This window comes from Felis catus, chromosome A3 (assembly GCF_018350175.1).
Source record: "Felis catus isolate Fca126 chromosome A3, F.catus_Fca126_mat1.0, whole genome shotgun sequence".
NCBI lineage: Eukaryota > Metazoa > Chordata > Mammalia > Carnivora > Felidae > Felis > Felis catus.
The window spans coordinates 61,565,626-61,588,581 of NC_058370.1; the positions used below are offsets into that span (position 1 = coordinate 61,565,626).

The 22,956-nt window shown below is 42.4% G+C and overlaps 1 protein-coding gene and 1 non-coding gene across 2 annotated transcripts in view; one reads left to right on the top strand and one right to left on the bottom strand.

Moving 5' to 3' along the window:
• The window catches only part of CNGA3 (cyclic nucleotide gated channel subunit alpha 3), a 75,111-nt gene that overhangs the window by 32,694 nt on the left and 19,461 nt on the right, over positions 1–22,956 (bottom strand). The gene's annotated exons all lie outside the window — the stretch shown is intronic.
• Positions 6,751–6,859, top strand: LOC111560017. Its single transcript, XR_002741460.1, has one exon. It is a non-coding gene; the product is annotated as a U6 spliceosomal RNA (small nuclear RNA).

Here is a 22,956-nt window from a genome sequence, read left to right on the forward strand (position 1 = left end):
TGAATCCCTGAGTACAGTTTCTCTTAGACAAACACAGGCTCTCTTGAGCAGTCAGATGGCTTAAGTAGAGACCACTCCAGAGACCACTTCAGAGAAAGATGGTGGTTTCTAGAAATAGCCCAGTGACTCACTCTAAGACCAAATTAATTCCATATCCAAATGAAGGTCAGTGCAAGGAGCCCAGAACACTGCACCAAAGGATGGATGTAGTTTCTGCTTATCAAGGTCAATCCACCATGAGTTTACTCAGGGTCAATTGTTGGCTCAAAGGTCTTGGTTCATCTCTGATATTTGATAATTTAAGGCTATGATTTAAATTTTGTACTTTTCCAATAGATCAAAAATAGTTTTGATTTTTACATACTTTACCCATTTATGTAACAGTTAGTGAATTCTGGACGATCACAGGAGATACAAAGAAATATAAGACGAAGACTTCTCTCAAGGATCTTATGGTCCAGCAGGGCAGATGATGGATATCAGAGGATCCTGCAGGTTGTGTTAAGGAGCTTGGGCTTTTACCCTGAGCCCATCAGGGATATGGTCAGATGTGTAATGGCCACTGCAGGTGCATTGGGGAGGACATATTCAGGGAACATAAGTTGGTGTTAAATGAGCAGATAAATGCTGCAGTATCTCAGCGGAGAGAGAATAGTTGCCTGATCTAGGTTTGTGACAGTGAATCAGATAAATTAAAAAACTTCCCATATAGACAGACTCACTGGTACATGGTCATTGATCAGGTATAGGAGGTGATGAGGAGGGAGGTAATGAGAATGATAGTCTGGGGTGTTGGTGGTCCTACACACTGAGGTAGGGAATTAGGGGAAGAAGTGGGTTTGAGAAAGAGAACGATTCCAGTTTGAGATGTCTATGGAAATTTTAGAGCCAATATGGGAAATAAATGTCTTCCACTAAAAGCAATAAACCCAATTTGAAATCATCCATCCAATGCTTTTTTATTGAGCACTTACTATGTGTGAGACAATATGGAGAGCTAGGGTTTTACAGAGAAGGATACACATCTCTGTCCTCAAGGAGCTTACAGTCTAGTGGGTTCTAGAGCAAGTCTTAAAAAAGTTTTGGGACTCTGGAGTGCCTGGGTGGCTCAGTCAGTTAAGTGTCCGACTTCCGTTCAGGTCACAATCTCACGGTTCATGGGGTTGAGCCCTTCATTGGGCTGTGTGCTGACAGCTCGGAGCCTGGAGCCTGCTTTGGATTCTGTGTCTCCTCTCTCTGCCCCTCCCCTGCTCATGCTCTGTCTCACTCTCTCTCTCTCTCTCAATAAAAAAATGGAAAAAAAGTTTTGGGACTCTGAAGAAAATCTATCAAATTATTCTTTTTTGTACATTTCCAGGAAAATTCCAGGAGAAAAAGTTCATTGCCTCCAGCCTGTATCCCTTTCCCTCAGCCCTCATCAACTGCACAAATCCTGGCGTCAGATGTCGTTGTAAGGAGGCAGCACATCTACTTGCCTGCTATGGAAGGCTACTATATGCCAGAAACAGGGTAGGTGCTCATGTAATACCGCTCCGTTAACCCTCAGAATAGCCTCTCCCTTTCTTCCCTTTTACAAGTGAAGAAACCAAACAGGTGCATAATTTCCCTAATGTTGCTTATAGCCTGAGCCAGGATTGACAAAGTTCGGTCTGACCCCAGAACCCGATGGTGTAAAATTAATGGGTGGTAAAAAACTGGCATTACCTTTTGGTCTGAGTAGGAAGGGCCCCTGCCTGGGACTCCATGCTTTAAAGGACTCTACTCTGACTCTCCTTCATCCACAGCCCATGAGACCAATGGGACATGCCCACTTACAACCCTGCCCCGTGCTCTAGACTATGCTCTGGGTGCCCAAGATGCCCAAACTGTGGGCTCAGGAAGCTCTAGACTGGTTCTAGAGCCTGCCCAGGCCTCTTCCCAGGTCTGTTTTCCTTCAAAGGGCATCAGTGTGCACTCCCCTAGAGCTACAGGTGGCCAAGGAGCAGCTGTTTGGAGGGAGGAGTGAGTAGAGGCCAGAAGTATGGACAGGGTGTTCACACACATGTGTGAAAGGCCCCTTGTGACATGGGGTGGACACAGGGCAGGCAGAGAAGGAGGCAGGCCATGGATGGTGGACCAGAGATCAAATCTCCCCATGCCACCATGTTCTGAGGCTGAACTCAAAGGGGTCTAAGAACTCTCTATACGAATCTGGTCTCCCGGTCATTGTGAAAGTGATTTTTTTAAGATGGGAGGACAGGACATGTTTGATTCAACAGTGTACTACCCTGGTCCCTGTCACAGTCATATCTAGCCCTCTACCTCACACCCTTCTTGACCGTTTTTCAGTCCAGCTGTTGCTATGGAAACCAGCTGCATGCAGGGTCACCCAGCAGCACCTTGCCTTAGCTACACCGTGGATTGCTCACCTTCTTTCCTGGGGCTTCCCTATTTCCCCCAGAGAACATATGCTAGGATGCTCATGCCATTCTGACAAACATGCAAACCCAGAGGTGCTAGAGAGGTAACCCTGCCTTGGACAACCCTTGACTAACAGAACCCAGGAACCAGGGGTAAATATTCCCTGGTTCTATCTTCTATTCCTCAGGAAGATAATTCAGTGGTTCTCTCCATGGCTCTTTGGAGAAGCCCTGGAAGGATCAAGTCAGTTGCCCAGAGTGGTGATCGGTTTGATAATGTACACTTGCACTGGATTTGCCTTCCTCCCTTGTTTTTTCTTCTGAGACTTCCACTTCTCTTCCTTGGAATCACTCCCTAAATGAACTGTCTGCTTACATGACCTTGTCCAAGGTTCTGGGTTTGGGAAGTGGCTTTTGTTTTTTGTTTGTTTGTTTGTTTGTTTTGTTTTGTTTTTGTAGGAGGAGGTGATTCCCTCAGCTAAGAGAATATATATATATATATATATATATATATTTTTTAGATATTTAGGTAAATGGTAAGTGGGTTATATGTACTCCTGGTTTGGGCCCCTGAAGGGTAGGACAGGGAAAAATGTGTGTCATTAAAGGGAAATGTTTGCTTAAGATAGGTCATAAGATCATTTTTTCCCAATTGTTTATAAACATCATAAGCGTTGTCTTTTTTTAATCATTCTTTTAAAAATTAAAAAAAATGTTTATTTACTGCTGAGAGATAGAGAGAGAGGGAGACAGAGTGTGAACAGGGGAAGGGCAGAGAGGGAGGGAGACACAGAATCTGAAGCAGGCTCCAGGCTCTGAGCTGTCAGCACAGAGCCCGACACGGGGTTCAAACCCATGAACTGTGAGATCATCACCTGAGCCGAAGTTGGACACTTAACAGACTGAGCCCCTCAGGCTCCACAATGGTTGTCTTTTTTAAAAAATTACTTTAAAAATAAGGATCCAAATAAGGCCCACATGTTCTGATTGCTGATTGGTACTTTTTAAAGTTTTTCATGCATTTCTCTTCTTCCTCATCGTGGAAGAAACATAATTGTACTCCCGAGTTTGCTATAGTATGAATTTTTTGCCAATTCCAACTTGACGATGTTTTCTGTAAACTGGCAGTTGCACTCAGAGATATGGTCAAATTTGGGTTCAATTTTTTTGCAAGAATATTTCTTTGTGTGATGTTAGCAGCCATTGATGATTATTGCCTGGACATATGCTTTCATTACGAGTTGCAAATTGGTGACATTCTATCATTTCTTCTTCAGCGATTAGCTGATATATTCTTAAATAAAATGTAACTTATTTGGCTGTTCAGTGGTACTGTTCATACAGGAATTGCGGAATAAACAATTCTTTTCCCCTTGTTTACCAGTTTTTAAGTCATAACATCCTAAGTGATTCCCCAACTGCCCTGTGAATTTTCACATTTCCTAGCCCAGACAAACTCTAGAACTCACAGATGAGATCATGAAATTACAATCAGTGATCCTGAGGCGCCTGCTGAAAATGAAAACTGCCACCCAGCCAGGGCCCCCTGAGTGTGAGGCACTTGCATATCCATTACTCATTAATCTTCAAGAGACCCAAAAGGTAATAAATAGTAACACTGGTTTTGCAGATGAGGAAATGCAGGCTTGGGTCTGTCTGACCCTGAAACCCATGTAGTGCTTTCTTTTGTTTATCACACCACTGCAGGATATTAGAAATGCACAAATAAAATTTTAATTTTCAAGCACAGGAAGAAGATGTGTCCTGCCAACTACCAGGGTGACCTTGAAGTGGATCCTAGGTGTGAGTCTAAGAGTGATTTGTGAGCATCTCTCAAACAAATGTGAGTTTTCTGGGGCTTGACTGAGGAACTAACAACACATCACTTCAGACAATTATCTCTTTTTTTTTTTAACAACATTACTAAATCCAGCATGTTTTCTTCCCCCCAACACACTTACTGACTCCTTCCACGTCCCAGGCATCATACTTGGCCCTGAAGATTATGAAGAAGAGGAAGATAGGTCTCTGTCTTTGAAACACAAAACTGCATGGGGAAAACACGAATGGAAACAGGGAGGGGGGTAGAATACAGAGGTGCTGAAATAGAGATAGAGGTATGGTTGGGAGCAGTATGGAAGGGGGAGGCACTAATTCTGCCTCAGGGACCACCGAGGTCTGAGGAGGCTTCTCATGAGGGGCATTATTTCATGTTATTGAACATTTACCATGTGTTGGCCATGAATAACATGTATTTCATGTTATTCAACATTTACCATGTGTGCGCGATTAAGAATTTGATTGTGATATCTGTGCTCTGGTGCCTACCTTTAACCTCCTTTGCTCTTGGCCTGGACACCTAGGTAGGTCAGGAATCTAGCATACCTCACCTGTACTCCGGTTGTTCTCATACTTTTCTCATTCCTTTATTAACTCCAAAAGATTTAAGGGCTAGAACTATTTTCTTTTACTTAAAAAATATTTTATTCTCCTAAACACCAGCATATATACACATAGTGGGTAATCAAATTGGGTGGCATAAATGGAGGAACAGGTGAGTACTTGCAATGATGACACTAATAATGGCAGTATATTTGCTGAGCATTTACACTCTGCATGGTACTGTTCTAATAACTTTAAATGTTATTTAAACTCACTTGATTCTCACAATGCTCTGTGAATGAGTCGCACTGAACATTTCTGTCTTGTTTAGAAATGGATGTGACTTTAAAGGGAGAAAGCGAGTAAGCAACAAAGGAGGTCAAAACATGTAAAGCCCTTTCTTATAAACTAAAATGTGCTTCTGGAAAAAAATCTTGGTCCCCACTTACGATGACTAACTATACTAAAAAAAAAAATTGTCCATGTTCTGTCCTTTTCTATTATGGTTTAAACATGAATACCAGTCCTGGTTCAATTTGTGTCATTTGAAACCTTATCATTTCCCAAGCCCTAAATGCAGCTGAGACAATAGAGAGGTGCCAAGAGCCCAAGATGCATACTCCTCTGACCCACTGGAGGTTATCTGAGTTATCATTGTCTTTGGTTATGACACCTATGCAGCCAGGGGCTGGAGGGTTCCATTAGTGAGGCACCGAGTCTAGAACAAAGCCATGCCAAAAAGACAACCCCAACCAGAGGACAGCCCCACAGTCTGATGGACAGGCACACTGGGCACAAGCTTTTATTTTCTCCAGCTGAGACAGATCACTTTTACCACCTAAGGTCTTCAATCTTCTCAGAAGTAATATCTCTCTGGGTTTCATTCATTTCAGTTCTCCACAACTCAACTTTCTCAGCATCATTTGGGCAAAAGCACTAAGCAAATTCTCAGTAAATGTGAAGTTGGACAGGCTCACTTTGTCAAATTTAAAGCCAAAGATAAGTCAATAACTCCCACAGGATCTACATGTCTTGGAACTTCATCCAAAGTTGGATTGCCTCTCCCTTCTTCCCCTATCCCATCTGGAAACTGCAGGATGAAAGGAAAATATCCAATGCTAAGCCACTTAATCACTCTGAGACCTGTGAACCAGTCCACAGAACAAACACAAAGGACAGAACAGACATTACTATAGGCAATGATGAAGGTTGTGTATTTTTAAGCAGCCCTAGGCTTATGTAGGGGGAAAGCACTAGTAAAATACCTTTTGTTTGAGACAAGTGGCATTGGAAAGACAATATAGGTGGTCAAGAGCACTGTACTGAGAGAAAGAAAAGCTGGATCTCTTCTTAGCTCAGCCTACAATTTGGGCTATTGACCAGCATTTTAGTTTCTTTATACATTGATGAACATGGACTTATTGCAAATGAAATTTTCCACAGAAACTCAATGAATAAAGCATTTACATATATATTTTATTTAAATGTATTTGAGGGGCGCCTGGGTCAGTTGGTTAAGCTGCCGATTTCAGCTCAGGTGATGATCTCACAGTTCGTGGGTTTGAGCCCCATGTCGGGCTCTGTGCTGACATCTCAGAGCCTAGAGCCTGCTTCAGATTCTGTGTCTCCCTCTCTCTGCTCCTCCCCCATTATGCTCTGTCTCTCAAAAATAAATAAATGTTAAAAAATTTTAAAAATAAATGTACTTGAAAACATTTATAAAGATAATTAGTGAGTGTTTACCTCCTTTCCAAAAGTGAAAATACTAATTCAAAAAGATCTATGCACCCCTATGTTCACTGCATTATATACGATGGCCAGGATAAGGAAGCAACCTATGTGTCCATCAATAGATGAATGGGCAAAGAAGATGCAGAATATTATTCAGTCATAAAAAATGAGATCTTGCCATTTGTGACAACATGAATGGACATCAAGGGTATTATACTAAATAAGAAAGAGAAAGACAGTGCTCACTTTGGCAGCACATATACCAAAATTGGAATGATACAGAGAAGATTAGCATGGCCCCTGTGCAAGGATGACATGCAAGTTTGCTAGGAATTTACCCAAGGGATACAGGAGTGCTGATGCACAGGGGCACTTGCACCCCAATGTTCATAGCCACACTTTCGACAATAGCCAAATTATGGAAAGAGCCTAAATGTCCATCAGCTGATGAGTGAATAAAGAAGTTGTAGTTTATATACACAATGGAATACTCCTCGGCAATGAGAAAGAATGAAATCTGGCCTTTTGTAGCAACATGGATGGAACTGGAGAGTGTTACGCTAAGTGAAATAAGTCATACAGAGAAAGACAGATACCATATGTTTTCACTCTTATGTGGATCCTGAGAAACTTGACAGAAGACCATGGGGGAGGGGAAGGGAAAAAAAGTTAGAGAGAGGGAGGCAAACCATAATAGACTCTTACAGACTGAGAATAAACAGGGTTGATGGGGGGGTGGGAGGGAGGGGAAAGTGGGTGATGGGCATTGAGGAGGGCACCTGTTGGGATGAGGACTGGGTGTTATATGGAAACCAATTTGACAATAAATTTCATATTTAAAAAATTGAAAAAAAAGAAAGAGAAAGACAAATATCATATGATTTCACTTACATGTGGAATCAAAAAACAAACAAAAAATAGAGACCCATAAATACAGAGAAAAACTGATGGTTGGTGGGGGGTGGCAAAATGGGTGAAGGGGAGTAGAAGATATAGCCTTCCAGTTATGGAATGAATAAGTCATGGGGATAAAAGGTAAAGCATAGGGACTATAGTCAATAGTACTATACTAGTGTAGTATGGTCACAGATGATGTTACACTTGTGGTGGGCATCACATAATGTATAAAGTTGTCAAATTGTTATGCTGTACACCTGAAGCTAATGTAACATTGTGCATCAACTACACTTCAATTAAAAAATAAAGACATGGGTTCCCTGGGTGGCTCAATCATTTGAGCCTCTGACTCTTGATTTTGGCTCAGGTCATGATCTCAGTGTTGTGGGATTGAGCCTCACATCAGGCTCTGTGCTGGGCATGGAGCCTGCTTGTGATTCATCCTCTCTCTCTCTTTCTCTCTCTCTCTAAAAAAAAAAAGACAATCAGTGGGACACAAGTTAATTTTGACCATGATTTCCAGTGTATTAAAATTTAGTAGGGATGGGGCACCTGGGTGGCTCAGTTGGTTAAGCATCTGACTTGGGCTCAGGTCATGATCTTGCAGTTGGTGAGTTCGAGCCCCATGTCAGACTCTGTGTTGACAGCCTGGAGCCTGCTTTGAAATCTGTGCCTTCCACCCTCTCTGCCCCTTCTCCTTCTCCCGCTCATGCTCTGTTTCTCTCTCCTTCAAAAATAAGTAAAAACATGAAAAAAAATTTAAAAAAATTTGGTAGGGGGCACATGTCAATGTTATCTTTATTTGGGTCCTTTAATTATTTAAATATACATAAAGAAACTTAAAGTGTGCACAGAAAACCTTAGGGAACTCTGTGGAACAGAGCTGAAAACCAAGGCCCAGTTGATCATGAAAGGTCCTTCCATTTCAAAAGTTTCATGATGGAACAGAACTGTAGAATGCAAATATTGTGTCTAAAGGTCCTCTCATTGTTTGTGCATGAATGTGATCCTATTGGAAGAAATAAAAACATTCTAGAGCTCCAAAAGCAGAAATGACAAAACTCTATAATGTCAAAATTCTCTGGACGTGGTACAATATAACTTGAATATCAGAACTTATATGAGAGGGCACTTTGAAAATTACATTATGATGTAAAGATCCTCAACAAAATACTAGCGAACAAAAATCCAGTCACATATCATGATTAAGTGATATGTGTCCCAAGAATGCAAAGTTGATCTAACACCCAAAATCAACCAATGTAATACACCATATTAATTAAATGGCAAAACTACATGATGAGTGCAATCGACATAAGAAAATCATATGACAAAATCCAACATGCTTTCATGATAAAAACAATCAACAAAGTAAGAACAAAAGGAAATTTCCTTAAATTGATAAAGGGCATCTTGACAAAACCACAGCTAATGTCACAGTTAAAGGTGCAAGACTGAATGCTTTCCCCTAAAATCAGGAACAGGACAAAGATATTCACTCTTATCACCTCCATGCAACATTGTACTGCTAACCAGGGCAATTAGACAAGAAAAAACAAAACAAAACAAATAAAAGCATCCAGATTGGAAAAGAAAAAGTAAAATTATCTCTATTTGCAGATGACATGATCTGGTATATCGGAAATCTTAAGTAAACCACCAAAAAACTATTAGAATTAATAAATAAGATTAGTAGTGTGGCAGTATACAAGTCAGCATACAGAAATCAAATGTATTTCTATACATTAGCACTGAATAATAATACAATGAAGTTAAGACAACAATCCCATTTTTTAAGTTTATTTATTTTGAGATAGAGCATGCAAGTGGGGGAGGGGCAGAAAGAGAGAAGAAAGAGAATCCCAACCAGGCTCTGTACTGTCAGTGCAAAGCCCAACTCAGGGCTCAAACTCACGAACAGTGAGATCATGTCCTAAGCCATAGTCGGATGTTCAATCAACTCCGGTGCCCCAACAATCCCATTTATAATAGCAGCATAAAAGAACAAAACACCTAGGAAATTTAACCTAAGAAATTAAAGATTTGTACACTGAAAACTATGAAACATTGTTGAAAGAAATTGAAGATATAAACAATTGGAAAGATAGTTCCTGCTCATAGATTGGAAGGATTAATATTATTAATATGGTGTTGACTCTCCAAATCATCCACAGATTCAGTGCAATCCTTATCAAAATCCCTGCTGGAGTTTTTGCAGAAATTGACAAGCTGATCCTAAATTTACATGGAAATTCAAGGGACATAAATAGCCAAACAATCTTGAAATCTTGAAAAAGAAGAACAAAGCTGGAGAACTCACACTTTCAGATTTCAAAACCTATTGCAAAGCTATAAAAATCAAGATAGTGTGGTTCTGGCATAAGGATAGGTATATAGATTAATGGAATAGAATTCAGAGTCCAGAAATAAATCCCACATTTACAATCAATTGGAAATCAATGGAAAAAAGAATAGTTTTCTTAATAAATGCTGGAAAAACTGAATATACATATGCAAAAGAATATACACCATACACAAAAATGAACTCCAAATGGATCATAGGCTTACATGTAAGGGCCAAAACTATAGAATTCCTAGAATAAAACACAATCTTCATGGCCTTGGGTTAGGCAATGGTTTCATAGATATGACACCAAAAGCATAAATGAAAAGAGAAAAACAATAGATTATACTCCATCAGAATAAAAAACCTCTGCATCAAATGACACCATCAAGAAAGTAAAAAGACAACCCATAGAATGGGAGAAAATATTCTAAAATCATGTATTGGTAAGGTATATATATATAAAGAATATATAAAGAACAGTTACAACTCAATAATAAAAAGACAAGCTAATTAAATATTGGGAAGAGGATTTGAATAGGCATGTCTCTGAAGAAGATACATGGTCAACAAGCACATGATTATAAGCATATTTAATCATGGGGAAATTCAAATCAAAACTATAATGAGATACCTCTGCATACCAACTACAATGGCTATAATAGAAATACAGACAATAACAAGGGTTAGTAAAGATATGGAGAAACTGGAATCCTCATACACTACTGGTAAGAATGTAAGTGTACAGTCACTTTGGAAAACAGTGGGGCAATTCCTCAAAATGCTGAACATAGTTGCCAGATGACCCAATAATTCTACTCTTAAGGATATACCTAAGAGAAAGGAAAACATATATCCACACAACAACTTATACATGAATATTCATAGCAGCATTATTCGTAATAGCCCCAAAGTGGAAACAACCTAAATGTGCATCAGCTGATAACTGGATAAACAAAATGTGGTATATATACATAGTGAACTGTTATTTGGCAATGAAAATGAACAAAATACTGATACATGCTACAACATGGATGAACCTTGAAAGCATTATGTTAAGTGGAAGAAGCGAGACACAAAAAGCCACATGTTGTATAATTCCATTTATATGAAACGTCCGGAATTGGCAAATTCACTGGGATAGAAGGTAGATTAGTGGTTGCTTGGGGAAAGGGTTGGGATAGGGGGTGGCCAGAAAAAAGAGTGACTGCTAATAGCTACAGGGTTTCTTTTGGAAGTGTTGAAAAGTTTTAAAATTATATTGTGGTGATGACTGCACCACTCTGAAGATTACTAAAAAGCACTGAAATGTATACTTTAAATGGATGACTTTTATGGCCTATGAACTAATTCTAAAAAAGTAATGTTAAATATAATAGCAAAGCTGCTTTTAAAATGCAAAACTAACAATATCTGCTATAAGAAACTCGCAAAATATAAGTGTAATAAAGGAGAGAAATGTCAAAATATCACATTAATAATAATGATATTGGTCACATTGTTGAGGGCTCACACTATGCCAAGGACTGATCCACAGTTTCACATGCTTCACATGGACAAACTCATTTAATCCCCACAATCACCCTACGAGGTAAGTTATTATCCCTATCGTACAGTTGAGTAAACCAAGGTGCATGTTTCACACAGTTAGGACTATAGCAGGCAATTAAGTCCTAGAGCCTGCAAAGTCAATCTCCTGCCTCTCAAGAAACAAGCCCAATTTCTGGGACTGGTAGGTATCAAAGCCGCCTCCATCTTCCTGATAAAGATCCAAAAGGGCAGCTCAGTTCTTAGACCATGACGGTGTATCCAGAAGCTCAAATTGAGCTTTGAGGTGATGCGGGGAAATGGAGTTCAGAATTCATGTTCTCCCCTTTCTGCGGAGTGGAGGATAGGCAAACCCATGAATGTCCCCACACCAAGATATGAAGAGAGAGTTTGAGTTAAGGTTGTTGTGTCTGACTTCCCAAGGAAACTTTGAGTGGCCGTGAGGTGGATTTCTCTCTCTTCTGAACTCTATGCATTTTTATAACGCAAGCAAAGGCAAGTTTGCATACGCCAGGTGCAGATTTTCAGTTCCTGTCTGAGAAAAAATTAACATTGTTCCCAAGAACAGGAAGAGATTTGGGATGAAAGGATCTGAATTTGTAACAAGGTTATCAATTATGTTACTCAACCACCAGACAGAGGCCTGTCTCATGCCTAGAAAGTGTCTTGGTCTTCTGCAGAGATGACTCGGAATTAATGGAGACTCTGGTTTCCTCCTCCACTTTAAGTGTACTCAGTTTCTAAGTGATTTGCAATAAGATTCAGCTGCTCACATTGAGATTCCAAGAGAATGTAACTGCTTTCCAGATGTTGCTAGAGCTGGAGAACCCATATGTCTGTAGCCAGCCCTACAAATGCTCTCCTCAGAATTCCGTCTCCCCCCTCCCCAACACACACACACACACACACACACACACACACACACACACACACATACACACACACAGACAGCCAGGGCAAACAAGGCCAGGCAAGGAACCTCCCTTCCCTCCCCAAGGACCTGTTTCACCGAGCCTAGCTGTGGGCACAGAGGTAAACTGTTGTTTTTTTAAATTAAATTTTGTGATGTGATTATAAAAGTAATATGCTGTCATTACGAAAAATAATAAGATGTTCATATCTAACTTTGATCAATCATTGTACAGGTGCTGTGCCCAGGAATTCACTCCAATTACCTTCCCTTACTCCCAACAACCCACTGAAGCAGGTATTATAACTATTACTTGCAATTTACATATGAAGAAACTGAGACTCCGAATGGTTGAATAACTTGTTCAAAGTCATCTAGTGGCAGAACACGAAAACAAAAGCCTGTTTGAATTTAACCCCTGCAGAGCATTGTTATAATGCAAGAGAGAGGGAATGTGTGAAATCTGCAAAAGAGGGCAAATAAAGTGCTGTGGGACTAGATGAAGTCCAGGGTGCAGTGTGTGAGGGTGCGGCATAGCCATGGAAGAGTGTCATTGGTACAAAACTATACTGAATGGCACTAGCCCAACTACCTCAAAATTTCCCCCTCTCCCCTGAGCCCTGTCTTGCCAACACCACGAATGACACTCAAGCCAACTGATGACCCAGCAAGAGCCTCCACTCCTCCTTCTTCCTCACTTCCCCAGATCACAAATCCCCAAGTCCTGTCACTTACATCACCTGTCCCCTGTGTCCCCTTCCACTCAGTCATTCACTAATCCAGAAATGAAGCGAGGGTGGGCATCCTGGCCTCTTCTTCCCCCACTCTGTCCAGACTCTGGCCTCCCTCCCCAGGATTGTTGAAATAATTGTCTCACGTCTGTAATCCATCCAAGGCTTGGCACTTAGGAGGTTCTCAGTGGGTATGGAATGACTGATTGAATGAATGAATCTTCTGCACTAACACCAGGGTCTTTATAAAAGGTAGTTTGAATCACATAACTCAGAAACTTTTAGAGATTGCCTGTTTTCTCCAGCATGCAGTCTTAACCTAACATTCAAGAGTTTTCATAACCTGGATCTTATCGGCCTAAAGGGGTAGCTCCATTCAAACCAAATTACTCATGCTTTCCTGAAGCGTGTCATTTTCTTGTCCCTCCTATTGGCAGGCTCACCCAATCTCACCTTTGGCTTCCTGTATTTCTCGGTCTCCCTTCCAGGCCAGGTGAGGACTGAATAACAGGCTCTGGCCAGTGGACTTGTCCCATGATGCAGAGTCCCCCAGTTCCTCCTAACCTCAGAAATTGCATAAGCGATGAATGGGCTAGCCCCTGAGAGGTTCTGTATGTTACCAGAGTAGGACCTACCCTCTCCTGATGACTCCACACATCTTTGGTCCTACTCATCCCTCTGCTTAGAGAGAGGTTTTCCCTCTTTCTTGCCAGTTGAAATTCCTATCATCCTTTAAGTTTCAACTCCTGTATGTCCTCCCCTGGGAGTCAGTCACTCGCACCTCACTCTACTTTCTGGGCATTATTATTACCTCTATTTCAGTCCAGAGCAGAGCCCAGCCAACAGAGAATGTAAGGGCTTGTCTCCCACACTACACTGTGATGTCCAGAGAGCATGGACTGTGTTTGTTTAAGTAATTCTATCTCCCACTGGACTTAGCCTTGTGATTTGTACTCAGGAGTAGTGTGCACCTGATAGTAATTAGGTCAGAGGGAAAACCATTTACCCCTTGGTCTCAGTGTATGCAGTTGGGCATGGAGAATAAAAGCTTGACCCCTCTGAACCTGGAGGGCACAGTGGTTGGCAGGGATTAGAGAAGATTTCAGGTGAAGAGGCCTCTAGGCAGGGCATGAGTATGTGTTTGTGTGTGTGTGTGTGGGGGGTCTTCACCCTGGTCATTGCCATCCTTCTCCCCACTCCTCCAGGAAACCCACAGCCTCTGCACAGTTTGGGGGAGTTAGGGAAGAGCCTCTACAGCTTCCAACTGTTTACCTCCTGGGTACCATGGCGACGGGAGATTGGTCACCATGGCAACCATTATTAACCAGGCAGAGCAACTGCTGGCAGATAGTGAATGAGGACAGAAAAGGCAAAAAAAGGGCATATCAAAGGCATGGGGCACATGCAGTTCTGGCCAAAGTCCCACCTAAAGTGACTGAGATCTTGCTCTGACCAGTCAGTTACCCACAGAGCAGCCATTCACTCTATCCTGGCATCCTGCGCCCAGCAAGGACCCCATTTACAGCTGAACAGAGGCTGAGGAGGAAAAGTGCATGTGCTTGGGCATTCATGTGAAGAAAGGGCCCCCATTCCTGCCAAAAAGGAGCTCCCACCAGCTCAGCAAAATCCCAATGGGGTTCCCTGGCCTGGCAGAATTTTCAAGAATCCATGACTTTGTCATACAAGACCTGGTACAGAGAGCAATGGCAATAGTAGTCACCTCCCATCTCACAGGACCAACTCTTCACTGCCCCCTCCAATGATTTCTCAGAGGGAGTATGTGACTCCGTGCCCAGACAGTGATGTTGTTACTGGGTTTTATGAATGAAAGTGTGTGCGGGCGTGCACGCATATGCTGAGGGAAGGCAGGGTGGGGGGGGGGGGTAGTTGCTGGCAGACTGTCCATAAAGTTAGGGGTCTGCACAGCCCACTCTAGGAGGGAGCTTGAACCCAGGTGGAGGGGCAACTGCCCACTAGTCTGGGGTGCCAAGGACTGCACTGACCCCAGTTTGCCCGTCTGAAAGATTTGGTGAGGAGCATCCACCATAAAGTCTCTCCTTTCCAGGAGAGAGGTGGCAGCGCTCCCATTGGGAGTCCTGAGCAAGTAAACTGCATATTGGGGGCGCTGGACCCATGGCCAGTGGCCCATGGGGGGATTTCGGATCCTTTCTGCTCTTCCCTCCTTTCATCCTCCTCCACATTTCATGTCTAGCTGGAGATAGCCGCTTTAGAATGACAAAGTTTAAAATCTCAACAACAGCATCAAGTAGGGCAGTTATGAATTGAGGAATTACAAGGGGAGAAAAATGAAACACCCCCTCCATCCCCCTAGTTACCTAGTCCAGCCCTTGCCAGAGATTGCTGGGATGGCCAGAGCAAGGACCAGCTGGCTTAGCCCCCTCTGGTGTTGGAGGTGGGGGTGGAAGCTGAGCTGAGGAGAAAAGCCTGAGGACAAGGACAGAGAGCCCATATGATTATCCGGTTAGGGGATTGCAAGGGATCAGAGAGCCTGCTGCCCCTTCTCCTCCATATCTAAACACTAAGCCCCCAAGCACCGACTGACCAAGATTGTAGATTACGAGTCCATCATTAAAAAAAAAAAAAAAAAGAAGAAAGAATAGAATAGAAACAGTGACTGCTCACTTCACTAAATAATATGAACTCTTTGCCTCCTCCTCAGCCACATGTCTCTTTGGATCTCCAACGCTGAGTTGGGTCTAGCGGAGGCAGTCCCTCAACCCCAGTCTGCTGACCTCCCTAGCTCCTGCTCCTTCCAAGCCCATGGACATAACTGCCCCACGCCCGGCGCAGACTCAGAGAGACTCTGCTCTAGTCCCAGATCTGAAGCCGCAGAAACGAGGCGGCCAGAGAGCCTCTTCCAGGACAGGCTGCCATGAAGGCGCGTGGCCAGGCATCTGGGTTACAGGGTGTCTTAGGGAGGTGTCTCTAGGGTAGTAACGTGGCCAGACTCCCTTCCTGTCTCTAGCGGGAGACAGTCCAGCTCCTTCTGCCTCCTGCCCCGACGGCTCAGCCCGGATCGGCCCAGCGCGGCTGCTGGATGTGAGTGTAAGGAGTGTGATGGACTTGGGCACAGCGGAGAGCTTTGTCCTGTGATCTCGGCTGGAGGAGTGTGTATGTGCCGGGGTTGGGAACAGATGCCGGGGCAGGCCCCTTTCTCGCGCGCCCAGAAGCGGCCCGTTTCAGCACCGGGGGCTGCGGACAGCGCCGCGCCTGCACTTGGGCTCAGCCACCCCTCTGCCCTGAGCGGACTTCTTTAATCCATCTCCGGGCTGGATGGAATCAGCGACCCAGCAGACCTCCCAGCGCCCTAAAAACTCCCAGCTTAAGAGACCCTAAAATCCTTACCCGACAAAGTTTGAGTTCTCCGCGATGCGCCTCTGTCTGGCAGAGAGTCTCTGCTGCTCGCTCCCTCTGGGTAACAGCTCTGGCCTCGCTCCCTCCCCCACGCTTCGGCCCCAGGACCCTCCTCTGCGAACGGCGGAAGGAGTCTGTTGCCTCCCTGTCTCTCACTGAGAAAGTCAGGTGAGGCTCTGGAGTCTCAAAGGCGGTCCCGGAAGAGGCAGAAGCCGCTCACTCGTATCAGCATCCCGTCCAAGGGAAGAGGGGGCGAGCCAGGAGCAAGAAAACAGGAAACTCTGCCTGTCAACTCTGGACTCTTCTAACCGCGAGCCTCCCGCCACCTTGGACTCTTTCCTGAGATGTTTTACCAGTAATGTAATCCACACTGGATGAGGACACAGCGGAGATCTGGGAGTCTGAAGTTTAAAGGTGGGAATATATATCCCCTTAAACTTGTTTGCAATCTTAGGAAGGGTTTTAGAAACGAATCTCTCTTAGGGATATCTCCTTGCAGAGATTTATTTCCTTCTACCACAGCAGACACCACCAGCTTCCCTGAACTAAAAATTAAAACTCGCCAATCCAGCCAAAAGAATTTAAACTCTTTTTGCAGAAAATAACAACAAAGCCTCCACATTTCTCCGGACTCACTTTGCCCACAGAAAGCATATATCTAAGGACACACCTCTCCATCAAGGATGAAAACCTAAATGCACCTCCCCTTCACTCTCTGGTCCTGAATTGCAGGAGCAGGTCCCAGGAGGAATCCAGCTTTCCTGTCTGGGACAAGGTCTGGAAGCCTCTTGGGTTCCAGGTCCCCATGGCTGACACCCTTATGGGAAGAAACTGCAGGAGCAGATCCCACAGCAGCCTGAAAAGGAGAGGCTTCTTTGAGGATTTGTAACTTATGATATTTCCTGAACATATCTATTAAATTATCTACTCATGAAGGGGAACCTGGGTGGCTTAGTTGGTTAAGCGTCAGACTTTGACTCAGGTCATGATCTCATGGATCGTGGGTTAAAGGCCTGCCTGGGGCTCTGTGCTGACAGCTCAGAGCCTGGAGCCTGCTTTGGATTCAGGCTCTGTCTCTCTCTGCCCCTCCCCCACTCCCACTCTGTCTGTCTCTCTCTCTCTCTCTCAAATATAAATAAACATTAAAATAATTATGTATTCATGGAACAGATTGTCTTTAGAAAGCTTAAGTTCTCGAGTTCATGCAACACTTGGAGAGATCAAGTGTATATTATTCACTGGAGAAATAAAGAATTAGAATCACACACACACACACACACACACACACACACACACACACCCCTTAAAGAAGGGAAGCAAAAGCCAGAAAAAATTTCCCCAAAGAAAAGTCAAACTTAATTGTTCAGATTTAAGGGATTCTGGTAGTGGGAAAGCAAATAAATGGAAATGGTGAATCAAGAAAACAAAGTTGAAGCCACAGAAGTTGGAGAGGAGAGTTCTTATTTTATCATTTGGGCTTCTGGAAGAAATATGAAGTGGATTTAACACAAGAGAAGACATAATTCATGAGATGATGCCTCATCAAGACCTTTGGTGTCCTTAATCCAGAGACTCTCCAACATACATCAGTTACCTTGTGCAATTTTTTTTTACCGCCCTCATTGTCAGGAAATACTTTATTTTCTCTAATCCCAGTAATTTACACTACAAGTTAAAGCTGTTTCCCATAGGAAAGGATGGGAAGATTGGAAGCAGATGGTTATCATTTGTTGTCCAGAAACATTTCAGAGCTTCAAAAGAATCTTACATACGGATATTGGGGAAGGTAGTTGTTACCATGAGACAATTTTAATGCACAATCCTGAAAGTGAAAAATCCCTCTGGACTTTGCTTTTGAAATGCAGACCATTCCTAAGATCTTAGGAGGGAAATAAGACCTTACAAAATTAACCATGAAGTGGAGAAGTGCACTGAATCTGACAAAATGAGGTAGAGCATCCACTGCAGGATTGGGTACATAATTGGCCCTTGGGAAATGATATGTGTGGCAATAGATATCACTGAAGAATTTTCCATACCTGTAAGGTACAAACAGATAAACTGAGACTGAAAATGAGCAGAAAGAGCCTAGAGGGGATATATCTGTGAATTAGCCCGCACAAGGCATCCAGTGGCAAGATCCTGGGCTGTCAGGAAGGAGGGTCCAGATTTGGCTGAAGACTCAGGGGTAGCCTCTAGGGGTCTGTCCTATTGCTCAGGTTTCATCTGAAGTGCAACCAAATATGTATGGCACAGCATGGAAGGGACAGAAGTCCTTTGTCAATATGCAGGATACAATTAGCACCAAGCAATCCCAGGTGAGTGAGTGGGGTGTCCTAAGAGGTCCATGGCACCAAGAGACCCAGGAGAGGGATCCTCAGATACCCAAAGCCTGTGTCAGAATAGGGAGACATCAGTGAGAAGAGAGCTATGGAGAAGGCACCACTTCCTCATTCTAACTGGGTGGATGATATCTGAGTGGGGGGGGATTAGGTCAATCCTAGGTTGCTTCAGCCTCAGTCAATATTTCTTAAGGAAATGAGGAGGGTTCTGTGTGGGAAAAGGTGATACCCAGGCATCAGTAGCTGAGGAAGACTGGACCCAGGGAACCTGGTGAGACTAGTTCTACCTGCCTGTGATTTCACTGCCTGAGAAATAAAAGGGTAAATACTAGCCATGCCCAGAGGGATTGAGTTCAAGCATGAGCATGAACAGGTGTGGCTTAGGGGACTCCCCAGTAAGATATAGTTTTAATTGTTTTTAAATTTAAAATTTTAAACGTTTTTTTATTTATTTTGAGAGGGAGAAGAAGCATTAGCAGGGGAGGCCAGAGAGAGAGAGAGAATTCCAATCAGGCTCTCACGAAGTATGAGATCATGACCTGAGCCAAAATCAACAGTTGGGCTTAACTGACTGAGCCACCCAGGTGCCCCTAATTGTTTTTAAATTTTAGAAAATATGTGATTATGGTCTACATAGTCTGGGATTTGCTTTTCCCCCCAATCTTAGGATTCAGTGATATTATTGTTTCTAGCTATAGTTATTTCAGTTTTACTGTGTAAATATACAATTTGCTATTTATTCTGGGTGCATATTATACATTTTGATTTCAAAAATTGGGGGGAGGAATTAAATTTTTCCTACTTTGTGTAAAATCTACCCAGTCCAAACAAATTTCAGAAGTGCTGGGGGTCTGATATTTATAGATTAGACTTGAAAGGCACATTAAATACGGTGTCCAGTGTGTTAAAGAACACACAATCTGATAAGGAGATAAGCCAGACTAGCAGATGATAAGTAGAAATGCAAACAGATAAGCCCAGTTATCAGTAAGGAGGAGAGTGTGGGCTTACTCTGGCAGATGGCTTAGATCCTTGGCAAATGATAGGGCAATTTGCAGGAATGGCTTTTGGGAAATAAAATATTTATTCAGAGGCAGGTGAGCTTCACATGAGAAGCAATGATGCATAAATGTCCCCAGGCATTTTCTCAGTCAGTGCAAAGTCATCAGGGGGAAAAGACCCTGCTGTGGCAGAGGCAGTGGTTTTCAGTTTTTAAGGCTCCCTTTTCTGCTTCTCAGGCAACAAAAATGATGGTATGTTTCCCTCACCTACCTGGCAGTTGACAAAATAGAAGGAAAATAAAGTTAAATTAATGAGATTTGAAGAGTTGTAAATTCTGTCCAAATATGATTAAGAGCTATGGAGGAGAGTGGTCTTCAGAGATCTAAACTACCTCATCCCCTGAAGATGCCCCTTCAGGCCAGCCTTGTAGGTAGTGGAGTCTGTTATCTCCCTCTCTCTCTGGGAGAGTCAGGTGAGGCTTTGGAGCCTCAAAGGCAGTCCAGAAGAGGCTGAAGCTACACATTTTGACCATCCAAATCTATCTGACCATCAGTGCCTGGAATTCCACCATCAGAACTTCATCCTTTTAGTTTCAAATTTTTATCCCTTTTACTTTGTTGCTGTTGTTTTCTAAATGATGTCTATGCCCAACATGGGGCTCGAACTTACATCCCCAAGATCAAGAATCGCATGTTCCACCCACCAAGCCAGGCAGGTGAAGCTTTAAAATGCAAATAACTCCAGAAGCATGTGACTCAGGGAAGCATTTGATGACCCTGGAGACCAATAAGGGTATGATGGCACAGATACCACAGTAGGGGCAGGTAGGATGGGCAGGGGCAAAGGTCTGGGTGACAGATGCTGAATACTGAGGGCAAACTTGGTCCCTACCACAGCTAAGCCTGGTCCGGGCTCAGTAAAATCACCTGAGCTTTCCTCTAAGCCTACAACCTTCATTTTCCATCTACAAAAGAAGGACAATCACCTTTTCTAATTGTTACAGCTGGCAAATGTGTACTGGACACAAGGCTATTTTAGCGAATTGTAATCTGAATGTCATCAAAGGTGCTCATTAGTAGATGGGACGTGCCCTGGGCTGAGTACTGCTCAGGTCAACATTTTCATCAAGGCCTTGGGTAAATGTATGGAATCTTCTGTATATTTTAATGTGGATAGGATGTATAGCTAACATGCATTCAGGAAATATGGCAAATATGGAGTGCAAATCAGGATATAAAAAAATCTTGAGGGCTTTTAATGATGGGCTGAATATACAGACTGAGAAAAAAATATAACAGGAACAAATATAAGGTTCTGCAGCAGGGTCCAAAATAATCAGCCATCCACATACAGAGAGAGGAGACATTGCTTGGCAGACCTCATTCACTATGATGTGAAGCTTGAGAATGACACGTCTCCACAAAAACTGGCAAAAAGCTAATGACAGACAATGCTGACTTAATAGAAGTATATAATGTAGAAAAGAGGTGAGTCTTTAAAAATTTTTTAAGTTTACTTATTTATTTTGAGAGAGACAGAGACAGCTTGAGTGGGGGAGGGAGAGAGAGAGAGAATCCCGAGCAGGCTTCATGCTGCCAGCACAGAGTCCCGTGGGGGGCTTGATCCCACAAACTGTGAGATCATGACCTGAGCTGAAACCAAGAGTCAAATGCTTAACCAGTTGAGCCACCCAGGCACCCCCAAAATGAGTCTTGATCAGCTATTTTCTTTTCAACATACCTGGATTATTTTCATTTTGGTTGCCACATTTTAAAGAAGGGTTGCATTGCAAAATTATATTCATAATAGAACTTTAAAATCAGTTCAATAAATTAATTTTACATTTTATGTTATATTCTAGTTTTTCTTCACATACACATCATTCTCTTTCATGGTGATACTAACATGTAAATACAATTTTGTTATTCTAGTTTTTATTTAGGTGTTATATCTTGAGAAATAGCCTATCTTACTGTGTTAGTTTCCAGTGACTTTAGGTCAATGTCCAAATTATTTATCACTAGCCATGATCATGACCAAATGAATTACACAATTAATAGAATGATTTATATAGTTATTGACATTTTTATGTACATTTAAATTATTTCCCATTTCCAATCCTCTAAGCAACTGCCAAGAAACATTTTTTCCTATTTTTTGTAACTATTTCCTCAGGTTGTATTCCCAGAATATACTCTAGGGATATAAGCATCTGAATTCAAGAAAAGTTTTAGCAATTTCTATTGCTATAAATCATTTACCAGTTCCACCAGTTTTTTTTTACCAGCATTCTATTTTATTTTTCAAATTTTGTTCATAAGCTGCATCCCATTATAGTTTTAATTTGCATCTCAATAAGAGATAGTAAAGTTGAACATTTTCTTATGTCTGTTTGCTACTTGTGTCTCCTCTTTGTGAATCATCTATTCATGTCCTTGGCCCATTTATATTAAAGTTGATGTTTTTCCTTTCAATTTTCATGAGCTTTTTGTGCAATACTGACAGAGACTTTCTCCTAGCTTATTTGATGAAAATATTTCCCCCAGTCTGCTTGCCTTTTTGAGTTATGATAATATTTATCGTAGAGACTTGCAAACATTTCCCACTGAGATTCATTTAATTCATTGAAAGCCTAGAATGCATAATTCCCTCACATATATGATTTCTACTCTTTTTTGATAGTTTCATATATTTTTATTCTTAATATTAACTCTTTAATACAATTGGTGTAGACAATTAATTCAATGTGGGACTCAGTTTCCTCATCTGATAAAAAAGGTACCTACTTCTCACTTTTATTCCAGAAATCTCTAATAGAATATCGGTGGGTCCAATACTTGATTGCCTAGGATACTCCATTCTTTAACAATGCTATATCAGTTATCAATTCATCACTTCTCAGCATTGAATTATTTTAAACATTTCTTCTTTTACAGTGAGCACGATGGTAAGCTTTCTCAGTAGAGGATGCTGGAGAAACACTGAAGCAGGAGCGAACTATGTAGTTGTTTCTGGTGGCTGCACCATTGATGTGGACATGTGAGAATGTCCAGTGGTGCTCTGCTTCAGCCACATGCCTAGAATATACAGTTCCTTGATGATGTCCCAGCCCCAGCTGGACCTGGTGGTCACCTTCCTGCACCTTTCTCAGCATGGATACCCAATGTGCAGCCCTCCTGCCTGTAATGGTATTCCAACTCTCTCTGCTTCCCTAGCCTCACACCCCCCAGGTTTGTCTCTTGTGACCCTTTGGTGCCACAACCATTTTGATACAAGCACCACAGCTCCAGCCTCG